This window comes from Glycine soja, chromosome 10 (genome assembly GCF_004193775.1).
Source record: "Glycine soja cultivar W05 chromosome 10, ASM419377v2, whole genome shotgun sequence".
Classification (NCBI taxonomy): Eukaryota; Viridiplantae; Streptophyta; class Magnoliopsida; order Fabales; family Fabaceae; genus Glycine; species Glycine soja.
The window spans coordinates 18,264,400-18,280,843 of record NC_041011.1 but is presented as its reverse complement, the minus strand read 5'-3'; positions in this window follow the sequence as shown (position 1 = coordinate 18,280,843).

Sequence of the window (16,444 nt, the reverse complement as noted above, 5' to 3'; positions counted from 1 at the left end):
AATTTGCCTATTTTCAGATCCACTTCGATCCTTTCACTGGCGAAGACCAAATCCGCAAAGCTTTGAGGGTGCGTAGCCCACCATCTTTTCATAGTAGAGTATCGATAATGTGTCTACCATCACGATTATCGTCTCCCTTTCCATCATTGGGGGTACCACTTGGGCCGCCAGATCCCTCCACCTTTTGGGCGTGTTCTTTGAAAGATCCGTCCCCCTTTTTGCAAATGTTCTATAGTTGCATCCTATCCGGAACCATATCAAAATTGTACTGATACTGCCTAACAAAGGCAACCATTAGGTCCTTCCAAGAATGGACTCGGGAAGATTCCAAGTTAGTGTACCAGGTAACAGCTACCCCAGTAAGACTTTCTTGGAAGGAATGTATTAGCAATTCCTCATCTTTTGCGTATTCCCCCATCTTCTGACAATACATCTTTAGATGGTTCTTGGGACAAGTAGTCCCCTTGTACTTGTCAAAGTCCAGCACCTTGAACTTGGGAATGACCATGTTTGGGTATTAGGAACAACTTTTCTAGGTTAGCAAAGGCATAATCTTCACCTCCTTCAATGGCCCTGAGCCTTTCCTTTAGATGATCCGCCTTTCCCTTTTCGGCCATAGCAGGAGGGGCTCTTCCCACCGCAAAATGCAATGGTTGTGGTTGTGGGCGAAACTGAGGGCCCTCCAAAGTGTTTTCAAAGGGTATACCACTAACTGCTTGCCCTTCAGTGGCATATCCGAGCCAAGGCTCGAAGTCAGCTAGATTGTGGTGGGGAATATCATGTGTCTCCCCCATGGTTTGAGAGATATGTGCCTGATGAGGTTATTTGTTCTCAATGAGTATCGGAGTGGAGTTATTGAGATTTTCATTGAGAGTGTATGCCACATTGGGTGGTGTATAGTTGGGAGGCAAGCCATATGATGGGAAGGCGTGCTCATTTTGAATTTGCACATCATGGGGTCATCCGTACTTCCCAAATCTTTGCCTACCATATTTGAGGTTGGATGATTCATTTGCTTGAGGCCAGATGGGAACGTCGGGTTCACCTTAGCGACAACGCTGGTAGCGGCAATTGCAACCGCATTGGCTTCCATTATCTTCTTCACGCTCATCATGGCCTCCATCATTGTGGCCATTTTCTCTTTAATGGCCTCCATGTCGGCCTTCATCTTCTCTTGCACCTCCTCTGCTTCACCCATTACTCTAGCTCTAGCACGAGTTCGGTAAGGGCGCCGTAAAGCGTGTCCTTTTCTTTTTGATAAGTTCATTTTATTTTATTTTTCAAGGAAAGAATGCAACGAGCAATGCAACCAATGAAAAGCATGGATGCATGCGAATGATGTACAATTGAAGTATTGCGAATTTTTACGCAAGATATGGGGTTGAATCAATTTAGATTTTCAACATGGTCCATGACATCTTTGTCAAGGTGAAACTGGAAGTAACAAGGACATCAATAATCCTAAATATGTTTGGCAGTAGACGAAGCAGTGATGTGACTCGATTCATCTTTTGCCCCAATTTTGCAAGACGGTTACTTCCATATTTCAACTTGACTTGATGAACCTTTTTGTAAAAGCATGAGCTTGGTTCAACCCTATAATCCAAGGAATGGCAATTCTGATCGCCAATACTTCAACAACATCTCATAGGGATGAATGACTCGGGCATACTTTATGCTTATGCATGGAAAATGTAATTATGAAATTGAGATGCCCGAAGAAACACCATTTCCTAGTTAACCATGCATTAGGTACCATGTTCAATTATTTTGTTTTTAAGTGAAACGGGTTTATGATCCCAACATGATTGGCTCCTAACACATGAAACTAAGAATGTAGCGTGAAGTTTCACGCTTCCCCTTTTTTTGTTTTTGTTTTGTAGAGGAAAACGCAAGGATGAGCAAACATGAAAACAAATGGTATGCAATTTTGCAGATCAAAAAGTTTGTTGAACGCATATGCATGATGATGCCATGACTCATGCAAAATGTGAGGCCGGAATATGATAACGGACAAATGCAGGATATGTCCATTATGATGTTATGAAGAGATGCTTATGCGATGCATGATATGAATGCATTTTACGGACACGAGAGCCCGGAAAATTATCTCTTCTTACTTGCGCATTTGGGGGCGCAGTGCCCCATGTGTACAATTAAGAAGGTGATATGGACCTTCCGGCTTCCCGTGACAAAGGACGAGACCAACATACAATGCATGCTAGAGATAAAATGCGGGAGTGACTTGATTTGCACAAGCTTTTTGGAGTAGAAATATGGGACCAACTCATTTTATTTCAAAAAGGAAGTCGTATCTAGTCAAGGTCTGAGAGACCATACAAGTTTCCTAACGATTTCTAATTATGTGGGCCATTAAGTCTATCATATGCTGACAATAGCCGAGAAGCCCATGAATCTCTTCGGGGGCGAAGTAGGTGTCTGCCATCGCCTTGGCCTTGGCTAACAATCGGGGAAGTTCTTGACTCCCGTTCAAGGTAAGAGCAAACCGATCCATCCACATGGTTGCCTCTTGGTGTAAAGAGTCGATCACCCTTCCTCTAGCCTCTTTTTCCGCGTACTTGGGCATATTCGTCTGCAATCCTATGCTCGTGGGCCGCGGCTAGACCTAACTCTTCTTGGTACTTGGCGATGATAGCTAGCATGTTGGTCTCTGTCTCGCATAAACGCTGAGACAAGCTTCTTTTGGACCTTGAACAGGCAACTAACTCCTCTTTCAAAACCATGCCATGTGCTCGCGACTGGTCCCTTTCTTCCCTTCGCAACTTGAGTTCACTATTGCTACCCCATAGAGCTCCGCGAAATTTGTTCCGGCCATACTCTTCCTTGCGAGCCCTCTTGGTCTCTTGTTCAAGGGCTCTTGCGGTAATTGCATTCTCTTCCCGTAACCCGGCACACTCCTTCCGAACGTGTGTAGCGGCCAACTTGAACTTCTCCTTGGCAAGTTTGCCTTTCCTAACTCGCTTTTGAGAGCTTGGACTTCTTTGTCTTCTTCCGGTGCTTCAAAATTCTCTTCGCTGACGACTTTTAACTTGGCGAGCCAATCTAAACCTCGTATGCGAACTTTCAGCCATTCGTGGTACCCACCAATGGTGCCATTACGAATGCCTCTAAGCTCTTGATCTTTCCTTAACGGGGTTCCCCATGCCTTATGGATTCTTTGTATAGTCTTGGAATTTTGTGCGCCGAGATCCCTCACAAGGAAAGGAGACATGCTTTCTTCCGTCGGTGCTCCCCTCATGGGGTACCCTAGTTGTCTTATAGCGAGCGTGGGATTGTAATTAATACAACCCCTCGTTCCTACCAGCGGAATGTTTGGGTATCTTCCACATGAGAAAAGGACTCCTTCTTTTCCTTCCTTCCATCGGGGGAACCAACTGATTGTTCTACTTCCTATCCCGGCCAAGAGCTGGTCCCAATCTATTCTCCTCTTTTCAGTACACGAGCGATGGCTCAGGAGCGGACATGGATGTCTTGTGTCTTGTTGGAACAAGTGTGAAACCAACCAAACACAGAGGGCGGGTAAGCAACAGATGATCCGTGCGCTACTCTTTTCGCACCTTCGGTCAAATATGTCAAATAGATCTGCCAAGACAGCTACCACCGGACTTTCCTTGCTATGGTGGTAGGCAAGGAAAGCGTCGATTGCTGCTAGGCCTACCAAACCATCCACGTTTGGAAAGAGGACGACCCCAAAAATTAGCAAAGCTAACACATCCATAAACGGGACCCAGTCTCCTTGATTGACAATACCCCTCGCCTTGTCTTCTAGGTACTTCTGTGGTAGGCCCGCTATGCCGTTCCGAGTCTGTTTTATGCGGTCCAAACCTCTTGCTGAATCCTTGACCACAGTTGCAATTCTGCTCAAAGAGGGGAGACATCCGGAGGAAAGATATGGTTTTCTTCCCCCGAGAGGACATCCTAGAATTTCCTCAAATTCTTCAATGGTCGGTACTAATTGGAAGTCCCCGAATGTGAAGCATCTCAAAGGCTGGTCGTAGTATTGGGTAAGTGATGCAATGGCTTCTATGGACACCTCTGTTATGGTCAACTCTAAGATCTTTCCGTAAGTCTTGCGGAAGGCTTGCATTTGGAGGGGTTCCATCAACCGCCCTAATTCCTTGATGCTGGTGGTATCTAGGCTTTTGACCTTGACTTGGTAGAACCTCTTGCCGGTTTGATTTGTTCCCATGCTTACTAAATTGAGACAAAAGCTGGTGCAAATCAAAACTCCGATATCTCATGGGTGGAATGGATGAATGCATGATGGAATGCATATGACACAGATGCAATCTAGGAATGCGGGGGTCCGGGGAATTTGTCCCCTTCTTAGATACGACGTCTAGGGGTAGCAAAATGCCCCAACGCACGTTTTTAAGAAGGCAACACGGACCCTCCGTTGGTTTGTTTACAGTAGGGATCAAGACAGAACCCATATGCAATGCCTATGCAAAAGACACAATGCGGGAATGTACACAGTATGACAATATTTACTGAACATAAGCAAAAGGGTATATGATACTCATGCATGGCAGTGTGAAAAATGGCACGCAGCGTGTTTGCTTCGTGCCCCTATTTAAGGGACCTATAAGGGAGAGAACTAACTAGGCTTTTAACAATAATCCCCAAGGTAGTTATATCTCTCTTGATGGTTTCTAGAGGTATCATCCCCTTTGAAGAACATATTGTAGCAGTAGGGACTACTAGCAACAATAGGTTTTCAAAGAGAAAAGCTCTAGATGAGGGTTCACTGTAATCAAGCAAGTCGGAGACCTAGCATGATCACAGATTCACCTCCACTCCTTATGCTCCCATGAACCCGGGTATAGGGCCCTTTTTCACTCACAGTGTGTGCAAATAGTGTTGGTGTTTGTGTGCATCAAATGAATAAATATTTACTTCACGCATACATTTAAAACGCACTAAAAGCAACAAAGACTAAAAGCAACAAAGAGTTTTATATACACAAGAACATAATGAAAGGAAACCAACAAAGGGGTAAGTCATGATAAAACATTGCACAAAATTAAATGGCCTAACTCTCTAAAAACAGTCCCCAGCGGAGTCGCCAACTGTCGCAACCTACCCTTCGGCGGGAGGGCGACGCGTGACTCGCGGGATGCGTGTTCCACGAAAGGAATACGCGCGGAGTCGCCACCAACGTTTATTTGAGGAAAACGTCGGAAAAACCGGAAAAGACGCGATTTACGAACTTTTTAGTGAAAGGTTCGGGAGTTGTATTTACGCACGGGGAAGGTATTAGCACCCCACACGTCCGTCCCAAGGGACGGCAGCCTTTAATCGAATGTGCAAACATGACTTTGATTTTTATGTTCCCTTTTATGTTCTTATATCCTTTATACCCTTTATATATTTTTTTTCTTTTTTGTGGTCGACAAGGGTGTTTCCCTTTGCTCCTACGTATTCCTCAATTTGGGATGAGAAAATCAGACCTACGTAGTTCTTTTGGAACAAAGTGTTTGGTTAAGTTGTTTTTGTCTTTTTTGCAAAATATGTTTTTTATTGAACAAAAGGTCATTTAAGGTGTTGAACCATTAAACGGTCTTTTGATTTTAAAAGGGGAGAAACGTTAAGGCGTTGGACCATTGACGATCTCTTGTTTTTGAAAGGAGAGAAACGTTAAGGCATTGGACCATTAACGATCTCTTGTTTTTGAAAGGAGAGAAACGTTAAGGCATTGGACCATTAACGATCTCTTGGGGTGGTCGACAAAAGCGGGGCTTTTGCTCCTACGTATCCTCAATGAGGAACTCAGACCTACGTAGTTCTTTCTTATCAAGTGATTCTTTTTTATTTTAAGAGGTGATCATTTTAAGGCGTTGGACCTTAAAAATGATCCATTTTACTTAGTGAGAAAATGAAATGACGAACTTCAAAAGCCTATTTTTGTGGACGAGCTTGACTAGGTGGATTGATTTTAGCCTTTAGTTTCACTTTAGTTATTAATCAATTCGATTAAGAATGAGAAATCCCAAAGAGAAAATGTCCAATTGATTTTCCGCTTTATTTTACTAAAAGATGTCTTTTTGATTATTATATTATTTTTTACCTCTTTTTGATTTCCAACGTGGTTACGGCACGACCGAACGGTCGGAATTGATTTTAACCAAAGTTAATGGATAATACAATTCAAACGTTCGGTGGAAATTTATTTTATTTTTAAGTTAAGCGAGAAACGACTTAAGTAAAATGGCTTAAGCACGTCAACAGGGGGTATAAAAAGTAAACAAAACGAGAATAAAAATGCACTAAACACAATGTGGACCTCTATGGGTGCATAGAATGAATCGAAAAGCTTGGTTCGAGGTACTTACCCGTTGAAGATCGAAGAACGATGAAGAACGAATGAAGAACGTCGAAGAACGGTTGAAACCTTTTCGAGATTCCTCACGGAAAACGTTACGGAAACGTTTCGGAAGCGCCTCGGCTTAGATTTTCTTCACGGAAACAATTTTTCCAAGCAAATTCGAAAGAGAGAGAAGTGCCTAAGGGGCTGGACCCCTTTCTTCTTCATTTCCTCCCCTATTTATAGCAAAATAGGGGAGGTGGTTGCCGCCCAGCTCGCCCAGGCGAGCTCAGCTCGCCCAGGCGAGCAGGGTTGCTTCCTCCAGAAGCAACCGCCTTCTGGAGGAAGCTTCTGGAGGGCCCAAGTGGGCCTGGGTGCTATTTGCACCCCCATTTTTACTAAGTACACCCCCCTCTGCTGTTTTTTGGTGATTCTTTTTTCGTAAAGTTACGGAAACTTACGAATTTCGTAACGATACTTGTTTTCTTTCCGTAATGTTACGGAACCTTGCGGATTACATAATCATCCCCTTTTTGACTTACGGAATGTTACGGAACCTCACTTAATTATGCAACGATGCTTCCATTTGATTTCCGGTGTGTCACGGAAACTTACGGATTGTGCATCAATATATTTTTTGGTTTTTCGGCATGTCCTGGAATTTCAAAAATTGCCTAATGATGGGTGCCAAGCACCTCACGAGGACCAAAGAATGGTCGCACGTCATCGAGCAAAGGTCCCCGGACGAAATTAGGGTATGACACTAGGGATTGTGTGAGGTGGTATTTATACATGTCTATTAGTCATGAGGTTCCATGAATTTAGTTCTTGAGGGATTAAGAAAGGAATTAAGGGAATTAGGCTCTATCGTGTGAGTTATCATGGTTAGAGTACTTTAATAGATATAGGTGATAACTAGAGTACTATTAAATAGATAAAAATTAACTATATTATGTCAAGAGAAGTTTCAGTAGGAAGCCCCCAACATATTCAACTCCTATGTTCGCGATTCTTCATCGTTCCCAGTGTTTGTTTTCGTTGCTCAATCTTAGTCTAGAATTATATAAATATCTAATTTACAAACAAAATGATTTGAATTGCACTTCTTAAATCCATTCATTAATTGCACAAAAATTACATATACACCATCTTGAGTACAAACAAAATCCCTATGGAAACGATACTCGGTCTTACCGTTTTAGAATACTACTTGGACAATTTGGTGCACTTGCCAATGAGTTAACAAGTTTTTGGCGTCGTTGCCGGGGATTTTTCTTTTTGTACTTAGTTGTTGCATATTTCAATCTTGAAGCAATTATTTTTTATTCTTTGATTCTTTAATTCCATTCTTATTGGTAATTTAATCCTTTGTCCTGGTTAACTATTCTGTTGTAGCCTGCTTCTTGTATGCAAGGTAAAAATGCAATGGAGTACTTAGCTCCACTGAACTTGGAGATTGCAGCAGCGTAGAAAGAACAACAAGACGAGGAGAAGATGGTAGCTACAAAAGATGACAGTTGATCAAGGTGATAGAGGAATCCCATCCTCTGAATCATCATCTTGATTTCAGTTAACTTGGAGGAGCCGCGGTGTATACTTTTGGGGCAACTATCATGGCAAAGACAGACTGCCGTGGGTGACCCTTGAGGACTACTCCAGCTCCTCCACACCTTAGTTCTTTTCTAGTATTGCACGGCCAAAGCGACCTACCAAGTGAAGGTCCTTATGCTCACCTAGCCACCTACTTTGAAATATGTAATACAGTGAAAATAGCGGGAGTCCCAGAAGATGCCATACAACTCAACTTATTATCCTTCTCGCTAGCCGGTGAAGCCAATAGATGGCTACATTCATTCAAGGGGAATATTTTGAGAACTTGGGAAGAGTTAGTTGAAATTTTTTTGAAGATATATTTCCCAGAGTCAAAAACAGCTGAAGGGAAGGCAGAGATTTCCTTATTCCACCTGTTCCCTGATGAATCTTTGAGTGAAGCCCTGGATTGTTTCTTTGATATTGATTTTCTTTTTTGCAGAAAAGAAAGAGGGGAACGAGCAACAATTTGAAGGTTGTACATTCAGGAACTAAAGAATTCAAAATAGCTAGTAATAAGAGGGATTTGTTTTTGGGATTTTCTGAGCACCAAGAGCGGCTACACAAGAAGCTTGCACTTGAGGAGGGAAGGATATTTGCAGCTAATGAACAACTTTCTTAACTATTTGTCCTACAGATTTTACTCCCACCCATGGGTTTAGTGAGCCCATTCAGCTCAACATTTTCATTGATGGCCTATGCCCCTACTCAAAACAGTTGCTTGATGCTTCAGTTGAGGGAAAAATCAAGTTGAAACCTCTTGATACCAGCAAGGGGGCAACTTCTCTCACAATTAGGGCCAAGGTTGGAGGTCCCATCCTGGGAATCATTTCAACAAGGATCAAGCAGGTCCATCCAATCGACCTCCTAATCAAGGGCCTAACTTGTACAAGACGACCACTAAGCTGGAGGATACATTGACTAAATTTATGCAGGTATGCATGTCTAACCATAAAAGTACAGAGTTATCAATTAAAAATTTAGAAGTTCAAGTGGGGCAACTTGTAACATCCCATTTTTTTCATAAATAAATTTAAAAAGTTTTTTAGTAAAAATAATAAAAATAAATAAATAGAGTAAATAATAGGTCGTAAATGCCCCTAGCTATAAATAGCAACATGCTAGGTTTTTCAGACTAACCCCTCAGCCTCCTCTGCCTCTCATTTTCGTTTTCCCCTTCTCCTCTCAAAACCCTTTCTTTTTTCCGCAGCTCACTAAACCTGTCTTAGAAAAACGACGATCTCGGACTCATTCACCGTTGGATCGTCGTGAAATTTAAACACCAAGTTCACAACCCAATTCCGAGCATTCAAAATCATGTCTGAGCATATAGGAAAACCCTTCGCATTGTAGCCTTTTAATTTCCCGCAGAAACCCAAAACTGTATCGGTAAAACTATGATCCCGGTTTCGTTAACCGTTAGACTTTCATGAAATTTGGATATGTTGTTCGAAATTCAACAGCGCACACTTCCACCGTTGGGATTTGTGAGATAATATTCTTGGAGGGAGAAAAAGGAATCGCATGAAGACAGTACAAGTGGAGGTTTCAATCTCTTCTCCGTCTCTCTGACGTTTGAGGATTCTATTAGAGCAACCGAAGGAATAACTGAAGGAATCTCAGGGAATCGCTAGAGATGCTGCTATCGCTGGCTGAAGACACGTGAGTCCACTCAGAGGTAAGGGATGAGTTATTCACAATTGGGGATTAGAGAGAACATGTGTAGGGATCCTTAGAGATAGCCATTGGAATGGGTTGCAGGGTGTTTTTGCAATTTTCATTTTATCCTTTTAATTATTACAGTGAATTATATATGTTTGATGAATCAGTTGATGTCCCAATGAGAAATTGCTATGAAATTGATGTGTTCTTGTGTTGAGTGTGAATCCCTTAGAAAAATTAAGCTCTTTTTATTAACGTAAATTATATTTTAAATAATATTATTCAATGACTTATTTTATACAAATTATTATCTTGTTCTAATTTTTTTTTTACGAGGATGATCAACATGTTATGCGTATATAATTATTGTAATACTAGAATAATGTAAATTAAAGAAAATTATAAGCTTAATGCCTAGTGATAATTTCTTTTGATGTAATATTAAATTAATTGTTATAGAAATTCTTTGATTAAAAACAATGTAGTTTAATTTACTATATACATATACATATATATGTTTTGTATCATGCAAATATTATTATTGTGTGATGTGTATATGAGTTATAAGGTGTAATAAGTTATTATAATGGTATTATAATATTATTGTGAAGATTGAGTAGTATAAAATTGAATGTGTCTATTTGCGAGATACATGTAAAAAATGAGATGGTTGATGTGATATTATGAGATGTTAAATTATGGGCATGATATTTGACAGTGAATAAGTGTATGTGTTTGAAACTTGATGTGACAATAATTATATTGTGAGTTATGAATTATACAATAACCCAACCAGTGTTATCTTGAGAAAAGCGTTGATGCACAGTGTTTAAGAGAAAGTGTAGGTTCCTAGTTAGGAACCAGTGTTAAATTGTAGCGCAATTGTGTTAAACATGTTTGAAACATAAGTGTGAGGTCGTGGTATTGTATAATTCATGAGCAGTGTTTATAAATGAAATATGTGATGAATTATGGAATAATATGTTGCCTTGAGATTATAATATTGTTATTGAGATTGAGTAAAAGTGTAAAGTAGAACATGTGTTGAATTGTGAGATACGTGAAAACATGCGATGGTGGATTGTGACATTATGAGATGTGAAATTGTGAATGAGTTTTGGTTGTAAATAAGTGTGTGATTAACTCTTGATGTGACATTATTTGTGTTGTAAGCTGTGAATTGTACAATAACCCGACCAGTGTTATCTTAAGAAAAGTGTAAATGCGCAGTGTTAAAGAGAAAGTATAGGTTTCCTATTTAGGAACCAGTGTTAAAGAGAAAGTGTAGGTTTCCTATTTAGGAACCAGTGTTAAATTGTAGCGCAATATGTTGTACGTGTTTAACACACGAGTGTGAGGTCATGGGTATTGTATAATTCACGAGCAGTGTCTTTGTGCTAAAATGATTTTAGGGGTTGGACCTGAATCAGGAGGGAGAGGCCCTGACAGACTCTTCGGAGTGTAGGCCTTGGGGGTCACCGGGTTTGAGTGCTCCTTTAAGCCTATGCTGATCCCATATGGTTGGAGCATTCTCGCAAAACATCGTGACCCTAACTGGTCTCCCTATGATCTTACTTAGTGAGAGTGACCTGACAAACCCATTGTGTGGTGTGTCTTGTTATGTACTCCTAAGCGCCCCAGGGTGGTTTTTCACTGACATGGTACCACATTGCATATAGGCTTGAGTCTTAGCATAACTGTCTCATGCGCTTGCTAATTGTTTATTATGAAATTGATGTGTTATTATGTCTTGATCAAAGCGTGTGATTCTTGTGTAATGTGATTGATGATTGAAAAGTGAACTTTGAATGACAAAGTGGTGGAATTACGTGAATTACGTATAATTAAGTTTTATTTGGTTTATATGATATGTATATCTAGTTGTCTTGTTTCTCTATTAGTTAGGAATGTGATAACTCACTCCCCGTGTGTTGTTTATGTTTGGATCCTGTGATGATCTTGAACTTTGTGTTCGGGGGAGCAGATGACTAGGTGAATTGCTTTAAGGAACGATGTGTTGAAGGACGTCGGGACACAACGCTCTGATAGGATGTGGCATTGGGGTATAGGGTTTTATAGACGACCTTGTTTGAGCCGAAGTGAATTTATTATTTATTTAGAAAAGTTTTATGATGATGTTAGAATGGTGAATGTGAGCCTGCTACCCTCTTGAAAGGCTTGTATTTAAATATGTTTTAAAAACTTGAATTAAGTTTAATTTTTTTTAATTATTTTTTTTATTATTAGTACATATATGTGTGGGGTAGAGGGTGTCACACAACTGGCCAAGCAACTAGCTAAAAATCCATAGGCAATTTCGTGGCAAATACCAAGGAAAACCTAAAGGAGGAGTGTAAAATAGTTATCACCATGAGTCAAGGGAAGGAGAGAGTAGAGAAGAAGGAAGAGAAAACTAAGGGAGAAGTAGAAAGTGAGGGAGAAAAAGAGGGAGAAAATAAGTAGGGTGAGGGGGAAAGGAATTAAAGGCAAAGCATGATGAGTGAAGAAAAAAATAAAAAGTGAAAAAAAAAATGAGAGGAAAGAAAGCAAGGAGGTGGTCTTTGAACCTAAGACCAAAAGTCTATTGGCGAGGGAGATTAGGAGAGAATCATCAACCATGCCGGTGAAGGATGCCCCTTATCCTCTAGTGCCTTCAAAGAAGAAAAAAGAGTGATACTTTGCTCGATTCCTTGAGTTTTTCAAGAAGCTAGAAATATGCTTTTGAAGAGCTGAAGAAGGATAGTACAATAAAGAAGCCTAAATGGACTTGAAGGTCTTGCCAACCCACTTGAAGTGTGTGTTCTTGAAAGAGAACAATGCAAAACCTGTGGTGATTTGCAATGATTTATCTTCTAATGAAGAGTCTAGGTGGGTCGAAGTGCTCAAAAAGCACAAGGCAGTCATTGGGTGGCACATTTTGGACCTCAAGGGAATTAGCCTTTCTTATTGCATGCATAAAATTATGATGGAAGCTGACTATAAGTCGGTGAGACAACCACAAAGAAGGCATAATCCTTCGATGAAAAAAGAGGTGCACAAGGAAGTCCTTAAACTCCTAGAAGTAGGGCTTACCTATCCTATCTTAGACAGTGCTTGGGTGAGTTCAGTGCAAGTGGTTCCCAAGAAGGGTGGGATGACTTTGGTGAGAAATGAGAAAAATGACCTCATTCCAATCCGAACTGTCATGGGATGGAGAATGTGCATAGATTATCGGAAGCTGAATGATGCCACTAGGAAGGATCATTTCCCTCTTGGATGGATATTCTAGATACAATCAAATTGTTGTAGATCCCAAGGACCAAGAGAAGACGACATTTACATGCCCATTTGGTGTCTTTTCCTATTGAAGGATGTCATTTGGACTATGCAATGCTCCAGCTACCTTTTAGAGCTGTATTCTAGCCATATTCACTGACATGGTGGAGAAATGCATCGAAGTATTCATGGACATTTTTTCGGTGTTTGATCCATCATTTCGTTGTTGTTTGACCAATTTGGAGCTAGTGTTGAAGCGTTGTGAGGAGAAAAATTTAGTATTGAATTGGGAGAAATGCCATTTCATGGTCCATAAGGGAATTGTGTTGGGCCATAAAATTTCTACTAGAGGTATTGAGGTGGACAAGGCCAAAATTGATGTTATTGAAAAGCTGCCTCCACCAGTCAATGTAAAAGGCATTAGAAGTTTTCTTGGACACGTCGATTTCTACAGGCGTTTCATCAAGGACTTCTCCAAGATTGCAAAGCCATTGAGTAATTCACTTAGTAAAGATGTTGTGTTTAAGTTTGATGAAGAGTGTTTGGCAGCCTTTCAAACTTTGAAGGACAGGTTGGTCACAGCTCCAGTGATTACAACTCTTGACTGGGGCAAGGAATTTGAGTAGATGTGCGACACAACTAATTATGCAGTTGGTGAAATTTTAGGGCAAAGAAAGGATAAAGTATTTCATTCCATATACTATGGGACAAGAATAGTTCACCCTTTTCCCTATCCCTATGAATATCAATCCCAAGTATCCTTCTAGTTGACCCTAGATCTTTCATCTCAAATTCTGTGTTCAGGCTTTCTTTGAGTTTCCTAATCTCTTCCTTATTAGCACTTGCTATGAGGATGTCATCAACATACAAGAGGAGGTAAAGAACACACACTTTCCCTTTTTTCAAGATATATACACAGCTATCATATATGTTTCTAATGAAGCCATATCTGATCAAGAACTCATCAAATTTCAGGCACCACATTCGAGGGCTTTGCTTCAGTCCATACAAAGATTTTTTCAGCAAGCACACCTTGTCTTCCCCTTCTTCAAAACCTTCAGGCTGGTTCATGTAAATGGTTTTCTTCAGATTTCCATGGAGAAAAGTTGTTTTGACATCTAGTTGTTCAAGTTCCAAATCATACTGATTTACCAGACCAAGTATGATTCTTATTGAACAATGCTTTACAACTGGTGAAAAAATCTGATTATAATCAATTCCTTCAACCTGTGTGAAGCCTTCTGCTACCAATCTTGCCTTGAATCTAGGCCTTTCTACTCCTAGAATGTCTTCTTTCTTCTTGAAAATCAACTTACATCCAACAACCTTCTACTTCTTGGGTTGATCCACAAGTATCCAGGTCTTGTTCTTTCTTAAGGATTCCATTTCTTCATTCATTGCCTGAAGCCACAGTTGACTATCTTCACTTTCAATTGCTTCCCTCCAGGTCTTTGGTTCTGAATTTTGAATCTCCTCAGCAACATTCAGGGTATAGCAGATAATGTCAGCATGATCATACCTCTTTGTAGGCTTTATCACCCTTTTTGCTCTATCTCTAGCCAATTGATAATTGGACAAGTCATGTTGAGTACCCAGCTCTTCATTATCTCTAGTTTCTACTTGATTAGTGTGATCAATAGCATTTCCACTGCCATGATCTGAAATTTCAGAATGCTCTACCTCAAAATTGGTACTCTCACTACTTGAGATGTTATCCTTTTGCTCCTTGCTCAGCATTGCCATTCTGCTCTCATCAAAGGTTACATCCCTGCTGATGATGCATCTTGTCTCACCAGGTTCCAATTTCCACAGCTTGTACCCTTTAACTCCTTCAGGATAGCCAATGAATACACACTTTATAGCCCTTGCATCCAGCTTTCCTTGTTTAACATGAGCAAAGGCCAGTGATCCAAACACCTTCAATCTTTAGTAATTAGGGGGTTCACCACTCCAAGCTTCCATTGGTGTCTTGAAGTTTAAAGCTGATGATGGACATATGTTAATCATACTGTTGTGTTTGTAGCTTCTCCCCAAAAGGCCTTTGGCAGTCTTGCACTTAGCAGCATGCACCTCACTCTTTCCAAAATGGTCCTATTCATTCTTTATGCTAATCCATTCTGCTGTGGTGTGTGAGGGACTGTTTTGTGCCTTTTGATACCTACTTTCCTGCAAAACTCATTGAATTGCTCTGAAACAAACTCCAGGCCATTGTCAATCCTTAAAACTTTTAATTTTGTACCAAGTTGATTTTCAATAAGAGTATGCCACTCTCTGAATTTTGGAAAAGATTTTGATTTGTTTTTCAAGACATACGGCCATACTCTTCTTGAGAAATCATCTATGATGGTGAGAAAGTATGAGCTTCCACCATGAGTTTTCACTCTAGATGGTCCCCATAAATCAAAATGCATATACTTAAAAGGCCTAAATGAAACATGAATACCAGTGCCAAAGCTTATTGTATGTGATTTACCAAGCACACAATGATCACAAAATTCAAGTTTATCTAGTTTATCACCACCTAACAGATTTTGTTTCTCAAGTTCATGTAATCCTCTTTCATTAACATGACCTAATCACAAATGCCAAAGTTTTGTTTTATCAATCAATGTATTACTAGCTACCGATGCATGTCCAATAATAGTGGAACCTTCAAGAATAAACAAGCCATTACTTTTATTCTTGTTACCCTTAGCTATAATTAAAGATCCATTTGAAATCTTAAGAACACCATTTAAAATTCTAGTTGAATATCCTAGATCATCAAACATGTTAATGGAGATAAGATATCTTTTTGAGTTCAGGAATGTACCTTACATCTTTCAGTAGGAACTCTCTATTGTCAAACATCTTTAGTCTCACAGTTCCAATGCCTTGTACCTTGCAAGGGCAGTTGTCTCCTAGTAGTACAACTCCTACTGGTTTCAGTTCCAGGGTCTCAAAATAGTCCTTTCTTGGGCTGTTGCGATATGAGCATCCAGAATCCAGAATCCATTCTGCTTGTGTTTGGGTATTAGAAGCTACTAAAACACCTGCACTCTCATAACCTTCAGAGGCTTCAACTATGTCAGCAGAGTCCAAAGATCCATTCTTGATCCTATCTGGGCAATCTTTCTTGAAGTGACTAGTTTTGTGACAATTAAAGCATTTGAACTTTTTTATTGGCCATTCTTTGAATCCCTTGACCTTGATCTAGACTTCTTTCCTCTCGTTCCCTTCTTTTCACTCCTTCCCCTTGAAATATTCAGGCTTTCAGCATTATCCTCAACTTTGGAGTCTTGTTGTTTTTGCATCTCGTTGGTCCTTATTAAGGTCTGGACTTCTTCTAGGGTAATGTCTTGATCTTTGCCATAAAGAATTGCATCCTTGAAATGTTCAAAGGATTTTGGTAAGGAGTTCAGAAGCAAAAGAGCTTTATCCTCCTCTTTAAGCTTTACTTCAATATTTTCCAAATCATCAAGGATCTTGTTGAAATCATTCAATTGTTCAGTGGCTGTTCTTGACTCTATCATCTTGAAGGTGTACAGTTGTTGCTTCAAGCATAGCCGATTTGCAAGGGACTTTGTCATATATAATGACTCCAGTTTCAACCACATTGAGGTTCTGTCTTTT